This window comes from Capricornis sumatraensis, chromosome 3 (assembly GCF_032405125.1).
Source record: "Capricornis sumatraensis isolate serow.1 chromosome 3, serow.2, whole genome shotgun sequence".
NCBI lineage: Eukaryota > Metazoa > Chordata > Mammalia > Artiodactyla > Bovidae > Capricornis > Capricornis sumatraensis.
This window is the reverse complement of record NC_091071.1, coordinates 75,039,015-75,051,331: the sequence shown is the minus strand read 5'-3', so window position 1 is coordinate 75,051,331 and position 12,317 is coordinate 75,039,015. Positions and strand designations below refer to the sequence as shown.

General features: G+C 37.9%; 1 protein-coding gene and 1 non-coding gene across 2 annotated transcripts in view; both read left to right on the top strand.

Annotated features, from left to right (window-relative positions):
• Positions 1 to 12,317, top strand: part of CSRNP3 (cysteine and serine rich nuclear protein 3) — a 76,942-nt gene that overhangs the window by 39,363 nt on the left and 25,262 nt on the right. The gene's annotated exons all lie outside the window — the stretch shown is intronic.
• LOC138077241 (U6 spliceosomal RNA) lies at positions 4,075 to 4,181 on the top strand. The gene has a single exon (XR_011144705.1). It is a non-coding gene; the product is annotated as a U6 spliceosomal RNA (small nuclear RNA).

Below are 12,317 nucleotides of genomic sequence, written 5' to 3'. Positions count from 1 at the left end.
GGTTAGGTTTCTGGGAGCCTGTGGTCATGTTTTCATCCACCGGTCAATATATACTTTGTTTAGTGTGTTTCTGTTTCAAGGTAGTAGTGGCAATGTGAGTTGCTGAGTTGTGTCCGATTCTGCGGCTCCATGGACTGTAGCCCACCAGGCTTTTCTTTCCCAGCCAAGAATACTAGAATGGGTTGCCATTCCTTTCTCTGGGAGAATCTTCTCAACCCAGGGATTGAACCCGAGTTTCCTGCGTTGCAGGCAGATTCTTTACCATCTGAACTACCAGGGAAGCTTACTTAATTTTTATTCTTGATTGATTAACATTAAACTCATAGTCAACAGCACAGTGACTCATGCCCATACAAAGCTTATCTAGCACATCACAGCCTTGCACTTAGGGACACTGGACATTGCAGCACTATGCTTGGGGCCATTTCAAACAGCAAACTGACCAACAAAAAGCCCCAAAGTGCATCTCCTGTGACACTGAACACACCACGCGAAGGATGCTGGTTTACATTAGGAGAGCTGAAACAGATTCAAGCAGTCAGCTTATTCAGCCTCAGCTGAGAACGTGAGGCTACTCAGAGTTCGCACTGCTCTGGGCATGTCTGTGAATGATCATGAAAGTACCATAAGTATTGATTGGAGGTTACAAATAAGTTTCAACAAGAAGGCGAATTCACAAATCCAGAATCTCTGAATAATGAGGAATCACTGTATCTTCATTATCTTAGAGATCTGGCCCCAGGTTAATGGTGATAAATATGGGTGGGTAAAGAAATGAATACACAGATAAATGTAAATCAATTCTTGTTGAAGGTAAAAGAAAAGTGTTACTTAAATCCTGTAATTTTGAAGTATAGACAGGATTTGCAGTAAGCACGACGCAGAAGGAGCAAAACGAAGAACAGTGAAGGATGTATGCTGACACCTGAGGAGAACGAGCCGAAGAGGGAAAGGCAGAGGGCACCAGCGTGAAGCCAGACAGAGTAGAACATGCGTCTCATCGACCAGCTTGTGACCTTGGATGAGAACCACTCTGGGCCTTTATTTTCTCCTCCATAAAATCAAGATTAAAATATCTTCCTTAGACTAAACCTCACTTGGGGAACCTTTTGTCTCTTATTCAGACAACCCTAGGACCTTGTGTAATTCCCAAAATATATATGTCAGCTATGTCAGGTGTATATATATATATATATATATATATATATATATATATATATATATATGTCAGATACTCAATGACAAAAATGTACCAAAAATGAAAAAAAAAAAGTATTTAAAGTCCAAAATATTGCAGATGATAATTGCAGCCATGAAATTAAAAGACGCTTACTCCTTGGAAGGAAAGTTATGACCAACCTAGACAGCATATTAAAAAGCAGACATTACTTTGCCAACAAAGGTCCGTCTAGTCAAGGCTATGGTTTTTCCAGTGGTCGTGTATGGATGTGAGAGTTGGACTGTGAAGAAGGCTGAGCACTGAAGAATTGATGCTTTTGAACTGTGGTGTTGGAGAAGACTCTTGAGGGTCCCTTGGACTGCAAGGAGATCCAACCAGTCCATCTTAAAGGACATCAGTCCTGGGTGTTCATTGGAAGGACTGATGTTGAAGCTGAAACTCCAATACTTTGGCCACCTGAGGTGAAGAGCTGACTCATTTGAAAAGACCCTGATGCTGGGAAAAATTGAAGGCAAGAGGAGAAGGGGACGACAGAGGATGAGATGGTTGGATGGCATCACCGACTCGATGGACATAGGTTTGGGTAGACTCTGGGAGTTGGTGATGGACAGGGAGGCCTGGCGTACTGTGGTTCATGGGGTCGCAAAGAGTCGGACACGACTGAGCTACTGAACTGAACTGAAAATACAGAATAGAACATTTTCATTGTGAAACACTTGTCATATGGGACTAGTCCCTGCCAATGAATAGTTAACACATATTGATCTCTCCATTTCACATACTCTACTGCTCTATATAAATGATTTATGTCAATTCAAATTATATGAATGATTTATTGATTTCTTTATTTTTATTTAACAAACACTTGCATAGTACTTCCTGGTGGCTCAGATGGTAAAGCGTCTGTCTACAATGCAGGAGACCTGGGTTCAAGCCCTGGGTTGGGAAGATCCCCTGGAGAAGGAAATGGCAATCCACTCCAGTACTATTGGAAAATCCCATGGACAGAGGAGCCTGGTAGGCTACAGTCTATGGGGTCGCAAAGAGTTGGACATGACTGAGCGACTTCACTTTCACTTTGCATAGTACTTACTATGCACCAAGCTTTGTTTAATGCTTAACAAATATCAATTTGTTTAATCCTTGTAACAACACTATACAGTGGGTTTTATTACTAAAACTATTTTATATTAATACATGAGTCATAGAGGGAGTAAATAACTTGTCCAAGGTCATACCACAAGCAAATGGCAGACACAGGATTTGAACTAAGTGTTTTGTCTTCAGAGTTCATGTTTATAACCTCTACTCTGTCACAACAGCCCTAGGAAATTTGAGATAAAGAAGCAGGGGTTAAGTCACTGCCCTAAGTTAGCAATGAGCCTACTGGTGTGTCTGACTTTAAAGCCTGTGTCATTAAGATTTATAGCTCCAGGCCACTAGCATTCTGGTAATCAAAAGGCAGAGGCTTACAACAGTTTACTACCTATGTTGCTTCTAACTGCTTCTAAAACAAAAGCAGCTTGCTTTCTCTCTTCCTGTTTTCTTAATAATGAAGCTAGATTTTCATTGCTATAATTCTAGTTGTTTTTTTTTTTTTTTCTGAGTCCTGAAAGCTGATTTTCATGGAACATGAAAGTGAAAGTCGCTAAGTTGTGTCCGATTCTTTGCGACCACATGGACTATACAGTCCATGGAATTCTCCAGGTTGGAATACTGGAGTGGGTAGCCTTTCCTTTCTCCAGGGGATCTTCTCAACCCACGGATCGAACCCAGGTCTCCCCCATTGCAGGCTGATTCTTTACCAGCTGAGCCACAAGGGAAGCCCATACCTTGGCATAAGCCCTCTTTATTTTTATGGATGCCAATCCTTGACTAAAGTCTGATCTGACAAACATACTTACGTCATGGAACAAACATAAGAAGGGAGAAAAAAGAGTCAGCCCATTCCAGAACTAAGAATGGGCAGGAGATTGTTAAGATTACAGCTTGAGCCTTGGACTGATGCTGTCTGCATTCACATCAGGCCGCTCTGCTACCAGCTGTGAGGTTTTGGTAAATCGCTTCACCTCTCTGGACCTCAGTTTCATTTATAAAATTGAACAGTCTGCCTATTCTAACAATGCTTGTATTGGTATGAAGATTCAATAAATTAATACCTATGAAGCACTTAGAAAGGCCTTGGCACGTGGTCAACACACAAATAAAACTTCATCAATAGAAGCAACATTTTAAAATTACCCAATTATCATTACTAGTTTTACAGCTTCACCACTGGTATACTAGTAAGTTTTCAAACTTTGTGATTACACACCTCTACCATTAAAACTGGCCTATGTACAAATATCCTTACTTTATGTATAGATCGTCAAAATATGTAGCAGTAGTTTGTAGTAATAGATTGCATGAAACTTTAAACTAGATCACAGCAGTGATTTACCAAGTCTTGGTTTATCTTTTCCTAATGCCCCTAAGCTGCCCCTGGATTCTTGTACCCAGACTTCTCCTCCCCGAAGAGTTCTGTGCTCAAAGCTACATATGGCCTTTTCTAGTCTTTCTCAGTTTCAATGGCTTGCTGTAGAAGAGAGGGTAACTTCTTCTGTCGAAGGAAAGTAATTATATCCATTACCATCTGGGAACAATAATAGTCCCTTAACTCTCTCAAGATTATTCAAGTACTCAAAAAACATCCTGTGTTATCCCTACTGAATCCTTGATCAAAGACCCGAAGTCCGGGGGGTCAAGGCAGGGTCGACCTCAAATTGATTCTGCTTCTCACTTTTTTCCTTATGCCATCTCCCAGCACCGATTCCCTTTGGTGAGCGAATTGGTCCCTGGCAGGGGCTGGAGATGAATGCTTTGCTTGTGAAAGTCACTTAAAAGTTGAATTTAGAGTGCTGGCTTCAGCATCACTTATACAAAAATTGGAATAATCCAGAGAAGATTAGCCTGGTCCCTGCTCAAGGATGACATGCAAATTTGTGAAGTGTTCCAGACTTTTTTGACATATGTACACTACTATGTATGAAATGAGGGCAGGAGGAGAAGGGGGTGACAGAGATGAAATGGTTGGATGACATCACTGATTCAATGGACATGAGTTTGAGCAAACTCAGGGAGATAGTGAAGGACAGGGAAGCCTGGCGTACTACAGCTCATAGGATCGCAGAATCAGATAGGACTTAGTAACAGACAACAACAACATATAAAATAGATAACTAATGAGAACCTACTGTTTAGTGCAGGAAACTCTACTCAGTGGTCTGTGGTGACCTAAATGGGAAAGAAATCCAAAGAGGAGTGGATATATGTATATATATATATAATTGATTCACTTTGCTGTACAGCAGAAGCTAACACAACATTGTAAAGAAACTATACTCCAATAAAAACATTTTTTTAACTGAAAAGAAAACCTTAGACTTAGAGACATCACAGACCATATATGCATGAGAGGAGGTTGGGGAACTCGTTAGTGGAGAATGCTGAGAACCAGGGATCCAAGGTTGAGTTCACTCCAGATGTAAAAGAAGCATAGAAATCATTGAGAAGTGATGCTCTTGAAGATAGAGGGGGTTGAATCCTACTTTTATGAAACTCAGTATTCTCATTCTGCTCATTTTTTTCTCTTCCATCCCAAGGAATGGAAAATCCTAAAATATAGAAGGAAAAGAAACCTTTTTATACCTTGGTTCTCCTTCATAGCCCAAAGTCACATTTAGCTTTGGAAAAAATATTTCCTGTAACAACCTATATGTCATATGAGTAGCATAGAAAAGGAAAACATAGATCCCAGAAGGGGGACTGTTTCTATACATCCTGAGGTACCTGAGAGTATATGCGGATGCACACAGTTGACCGCCCCCATATTCGTGGATTCTGCATCTGCAGATTCAACCAACAAATGATTCAAAATATTCAGAAAAAAATTCCAGAAAGTTTAAAAAGAGAAACATGAATTTGCTGTGCTCTGGCAACTATTTACATAATATTTACATTATATTTGCAATAATCTACATAGTATTTACATTGTGATGCTGGGAAAGATTGAGGGCAGGAAGAGAAGGGGACAACATAGGATGAGATGGTTGGATGGCATCACTGACTCAATGGGCATGAGTTTGAGCAAATTCCGAGAGAGTGAAGGACAGAGAAACTTGGCATGCTGCAGTCCATGGGGTTGCAGAGTCAAACACGACTTAGCAACTGAACAACAAGGCATTATAAGAAATCTTGAGTTCATTTAAAGTATACAGGAGGATGTACATAGGTTATGTGCAAATATTATATTACTTTACTTAAGGGACTTGAGTATCTATGGACTTTGGTTCCATGGGGGTTCTGGAACCAATTTATCCCCCTATTTACCCCATAGATGTGATATCAAATCATAACCGGGTCCACTACTGGGAACTGCCAAATACATTCCCAAGAACTTTGGGCTGATTCTCTCCTTTGGCAAGGTATTTTCAAAGGGAGATATCTGTGAGCTGCAAAGAGATCCTGGTAGCTCAATGGGAAAGAATCTGCTTGCAGTGCAGCAACTCGAGTTCGATCCCTGGGTCAGGAAGATTCTGTGGAGTAGGAAATGGCAACCCACTCCAGTATTCTTGCCTGAGAAATCCCATGGACAGAGGAGCCTGGTAGGCTACAGTCCATGGTGTTGCAAGAGTTGGACACAACTTAGCAACTAAACCACCACCACCCTGAAGGATGAGGTAATGTCTCCTTCGCAATGAACAACAGGTTTGTTTACTGCTTGCTAAGAAAAACAGTGGATTCCCAAATTCATTGTGCCTTTGGTACAATGCAAACGTACTGTGTGTGCAGCATCCATTTGGCTCCTCCACCTTGCCCCTGTAGAATCTGGTGAACAAAGAGTACCAACAGAAACAAGATGCTCGTTCTGCTTCTTGTACTGTGAATACTGAAATAGTTTGTTTCTGACCCAGAAACTCATGTTTTTGCCCCCATCTGCGAAATATTAAGAGGACGACTCTTTAGTTGCAGAGTAAAATTGTCCCAGACAAGATAAATAGCTGCCTTCTCTCAAATTACATAGTAGCCTATATTGTATCAGTTCTGCCTGGCTCTCATATTTCAATAAAAATTCAAAATTCTCCTTGCTTGCTTCTGCAGTTTGTCTCAGGAACTCGACAACCATGGCTTTTACTTTCGTTTCTACCAACCACAAAAAGAGGAAAATTAGATATCTTAGCACATGGCTGTATATCATAAAATTCCATAGGAAATTAATAAATCTTGTGTGATATGATTTTATTTTTACAGGATAGTCATGACTCTAAGGCAAAGATAATAATTTAAGTACCAAGAGATAGAATTGTTTTGTAGATCTATCACTAGTGAACTGCTAAAGGCAAAAATTTCAGTCTTGTTTTTGCTAGAGGTCAGTACCAATTAGTGATGTTTTATCAGCAGGATTTCTCTTTCAAAACTGTTTTCTAATGTTCAGGTAACTCCCCTACTAGTTACTTGCTTTTTAGAGATGGATTTATCAGCCCATTATTAATGAATTATTTAGAGGTTTATTATGGTGCCAGGGTTTTTGTTTTTATGTCTGATCTATTGAAATGGAAAATATAGCATATTTCAAATGGTTTGTAATACAAAAATTGTGTGTACCCTGAAGCCATGAAGGCAAGGTGTCCTCTCTTCAGTATATTATGTTTTTTATTGAAGAGTACCTTCAGAAAATAAAGTGACTAGAAACTAAGAAGGAAGGAAGACACTGACCACGAGGCTTTAGGGGAAAACTGTCAAATGCCATCATATCATTTAAAATTAAGGCAAGTGTATTCAGGAAATGTATACGTTTACATACTTACCTCATAGCTCAGTTATTCATTCATCTCATTTGGTTACACAAACATTTATCAAGTGAGTCCTCAGTGCCTGGCTGTGTGCTGTCCCCTGAGGGCTCTTTAGGGAGCAAAATTACCTCCTTGCCCACCGGGTGTTTACCAGGCAGTGGAGGAGAAACACACCCTCATATTATCTATACCAAGTCAGGGGTGTTCTGGAAATGTGTAGAAAGGGCACAAACCACATATTAGGGATTCTATGAAAGGCTTCTTAAAGTTGACATTTGAGCTGAATCTCAACTAATTTTTCTATTAGTAGTAGATATGGAGCAGTAATTTTATGCCAAACATGATGCTTAAGCAGTTTCCTTATTTGTAGCTTTTAAAAGTGTCTGAGAGGATTATGAGAAGTTGAAGCATATGCTCAATCAACAAAAAACTATTTTTGGAGAAAAATCATGAACTTTTTCTTTTGTTTTTCTTTCTTTCTTTTTGCTGTTTACAACCCTCCCAAATCTTTCGTTGACAGCCAGGAAACAGAAGGTACCACAGTAACCCCAGCTGCCCCACTCCCAGCTGCCTTCCCAGACTCCGTTTTAATCCCAACTTTGCAGCCCTAGATCTCTTTTTTAAATTTAGAATGTCTGACATATGGAGCCAGTAATACAGCATTGATGAATTTCTTCCTTTTATGTTTTTTTTTTTTAATGATTTTGATTTTTGTTTGGGGTGAGTATAGCAAAGGCTTTTTACGTTAAGGATATAAAAAAGAAATGTGCTTTCAGATTTCCTCATTCTTAGCAAAGTTCAAGTGCATTACCTTTGACCCAGTCCTCTCCAGAATGACTTGATCTTAGTTGCTCTTGTTATTTTTGAGGACTTTGTTTCATTTTGTTGTTGTTGTTGTTCAGTGATGCTCTGACCTGGATTTTCATGATATATTAGGCTTGATGGGCCTACATTGTTGAGCCAGATGAGATACAGTGTGGGGAAGTCGTTGAGCAGGTGGGAAGTGCTGTTTAATTCTTCTAACAGGGGAGGCTCATGGTGGTACTGAGAAAATGTAAAAAGCAGCAAAACAGGTTAGTAGAGCCAAAGAATAGCAAATATCTCCTTCTGTCATTGTATGAGCATTTTAATCAAATGGCCTGCCTCATGCAGCTTTATTTTGCATTGAGATATTCCATGTCCCCCAAATATTTCTCAGATGGTGGTAATGAATTGCATTGCCCTCTCAGTTGTAAGAGCGCGGGTATTCTGCTGCCGAGCCATATGGTTCCCATTTATTTTAATGTGTCTTTGACATCAGGAGAATTGCTGAGACAGCAGAGGAAAGTGCTTACAACTTGGACTGCAGCCAGAGCTGCGAATATTTATGTTTAGTGACAACTACCTTTTTTTCCCAGTAAAAAACGATATGGTCCTAAGATGGTATACATGTTGAGATTTTAATAAAATGAGAGTTTATATATTTTGGAAATGTCTGTTACTTTAATAGCAGTGAAATGTATTTCTTAAGCATGTAGTTTTAGGGTTTAATTGCACATATGAGAGATTAAGGAAACAAGCTGGGAAGTAGGTGGTATTTATTTTCTCACTGATAATAAAGGAACACACTTTTTGTTTGGTTTAACAGCATCACCAAGATAGTAGTCTGCGTATGTAATGCTTTCCATCTGTGATTCTTAAGGTTTTTTACAAAGGTAATATTTCTGATAATACTCCTGAGGTAAACATAATTCTGAAAATACTAACGGAGGGATTGAAAAATGCAGGTGCCCCTTAATTTTATCTGTATAATGGAAATCAGCAAATTTAGAATTCAGATTTTGAATTAAGTACATTATCTAACAATTTATTATTTTCCAAGTATGAGGATAGGATAATACTTTCTCTAATTCATTAGTGATATGGTATGCTTACAATAAAGAAGCATTCTTTAAAAAATGAGATAACAAAGACCTCAGTAATAATCAATGTTCCATATATAAATGTTAATATCATCTCTGTAGAAATCTTAGATTCTCTGGAAAATTATTATGTTATCTAAAGGAAAATACATACTGTTAACAGAGAAAAGTGGTGATAACATTGATCAGTTTCTGTGAAATTGTTCTCACTAGAAATAAAGTCAGATGGCCAGTTGAATATATGGAACAGGGAAAAAATTTCTGAACTTTCAGTTGTTTGAGACAGAACTGAACAGAATGCAGGTTCTAAATTTAGCAAAACACTTTAATATTATATTGTCTTTCAATATCTTGCTAAAGGATTTTAATATATAAACTTTATTTAAGTGATATGTTATATAAACACACTATTTATCATATAAAGACCAGAAGGAAGACTTCATTTCAAATATAGAATTAGAATCCCAAGATTCATGATACCTAGTACTATAAATTTGATGGATGAATTGATGAAAAAGGAAAATTAGAGTGAAACTTGGTTGATCGTTCAGTTAATGGTACTATTTTAATCAATGGTTTAATCTAAATTTGTTTTAGTTTAACAGTTCACTATTCCCAGTATTAATTGCATTTGATGTTGATGGCTAGGGCTTTCTAAGTCACATTGCATTTTCAATGGGCATCAATTTAATATAAGCAGTGAAAGGGTTAGTGCTAAGTCATCTATAAAGATTAAAGATAAGGGAGAACATGATTTCTTTTTAAAATTTTTGTTCTTTCAATCTAAAAAAAACTATATTGGAGTATAGTTGATTTACAGTGTTGTATTAGTTACAGGTGTACAGCAAAGTGAATTAGTTATAAACTTATATCAATTGTTTTTCAGATTTTTTTCCCTGTATAGGTTATTACAGAATACTGAGTAGAATTCCCTGTGCTATACAGTAGGTCCTTATTCATTTCTTTCAGTTTTTTTATTTCAAATTTATAACTTCAAAATACAGCATTTATTCCTTTTGTTCTAATAAGTATGAGAATAAAATGACCCCCTCCCTATTTTTTAGATAACTCACAAGAATTAGGGGGAAAGTGCAGAGGGCATTTTTAATAAATTCAAATGTATGAATAAAAAAGAGCTAGTTCTGAAATGACCACTCTTTGTGAGTTAATCATCATAATTATTTATGACATCAAAGCTGGAAGGTCGAAGTTCTCAATTTTTATTTGCAGCTTTCTAAATATATATCAAAATCCTGGACAATAAACTTTATTTTTTTTTTCAAGCAGAGAATTGCAAGTAGATGATTACACTATTAAACCACGCTCTCTAATGTCAAATTCAGCTTGCAGTGTGCTGAGCGGCCTAGGCTGTAGCTGTCAAGAGACTGGGGAGAGAGCTGCCTCCCTGCACGCCGCCGTTCTCTAGCTTGCTTGTGTGGACGTAGCTGACAGACTGAATAGATGACGACGTGACGCGCATGCTCATTATCCAAAACAAAGCGTTGGTCGTCCAGCCTGAAGGGGCAACTTTTTATATTATTTCTGTTTTCTTGTTAAATTTTTTGCTTAAATGCGTATGCAGTATTTGTACGTCTTGATAGAAAATTTATTATCACATAGTCTTATGAGAGAGGGTTTTTTCTTTTGTTTTGTTTTTGTAAAACTAACGATTTAAACAAAAGGGTTTCATCTTGAGTTATTTCCACTCAGAAGCTTCAATGCACCAAAGACGTTATTAGTCTTCAGAGTAATCCATTGTGAATATTTTCAACCTGTTATTAGGATGGAAAATACTTAGGGCTAAATGGTTAAACTACCTAATCTTGTCTGTAAATGATAAACCTATTTCTCTTCTACAGAAGGACTGACATCAGAATGCTGACTGGTTCTTATGTATGTTTATCATACTTTATATTCTCCAGTCGGTTTGCCCCGTTACTAGAACATAAATTGGTTGGTTGGTTGGTTGGAGATGGGGAAGAATGGCATTTAGGGGCTGGAGAGACAGATGTGCTGCAGTTTGAAAAGCAGTTAGAGCTATCATTCATACTACAGGGAACCAGAAACAAACTGGGACTTGATATCTCAAGCATCACTTCAAGTGGGAGCTACTCTTCCTTGATTTTTATTTTTGAATGCTGCTTTCATAGAAATAAGGACATAGTAAAAGAAAAAAGTCCCTAATTTGATGGGTCCTGACGTTTTCCTACATTTACCGACTTTGTCTCCATTCTGATGGCCTTTTGGGAAATGCACAGCACTTCAATTCCAAAACATTGGGAATATCCCAGTATTGTCTCTAACAGATCCAGTGTCTGGAAAAGTCTTTCTTTCATGATTGTTTTTGCACATGGTATATCTTTCATGAAGTGAAAGTGTTATTCGCTCAGTCCTGTCCGACTTTTTGTGACCCCATGGACTGTAGCCCACCAGGCTCCTCTGTCATTGGAATTCTCCAGGTAAGAATACTGGAGTGGGTTGCCATGCCTCCTCCAGGGGATCTCCCCAATCCAGGGATTGAACCCTTGTCTCCTGCATCACAGGCAGATTCTTTACTGCTTGAGCCACCAAGGAGGCCCTATATCTTTCATCACTGAATATAAAATAACATCCTGAGTATAGCATACTATTGATTTGGCCACCATTTTTTTTTATATACTTCAGGTAATTTGAATTCTGTTCACAGTTGGAAGGAAAATACTCCCAAATAGTCTTTACTTTCATTTGCCTCTCATTTATCCATGCCTTAAGACATTTCCTTTTATTAGTCTTTTGGAATTGTTCCCACTTGAAAGATTTATTACTTCCCTAAATACCTTACTTGAGCAAAATAACAAAACAAACAAACAAAAAAACCCACAAAAATACAACTGTGGTAAGTAGATTTGAGAAACTTGAGAATGTGACATAAAAGAATGAAAGGGAACAATTAGAACAAGGAAGAATTACTTTTGACAGAAAACTTGCTTCATTTTCAAAGGAACTACTCCTGTTTTGCTTGGTTGCTGGATTCATTTCACACCTTACCTGTGATTAAGCTCTGAGACCATGTGTGAGACACCATGATCAAGAGGGGCCAATCTTGACAATTGTGTCAAGCTGGAGAAGATGTGAAAATATGATCACGGGAGATTTGTAGAAGTCCCTTGGATAGATTGAGGACATATATTTTTTAAAATCTTAATAACTTTAACCATTGGAAGTTGATTTAATATCTAAGCTGTTATTGTTAATTCTATGCAAAATATTTTCTGATGACAATGGGGTTTTTGTTTGAAAGTTAGGTTTCATGACTTCATAACTGATATGATCTTGATTTGTTCTTTAAAAGGTGAGAAACAACATACTTTCAGAGACCCTGATTAACTTGGCCTGTATAATTTAAGAAAACAAGTTTTTATTACC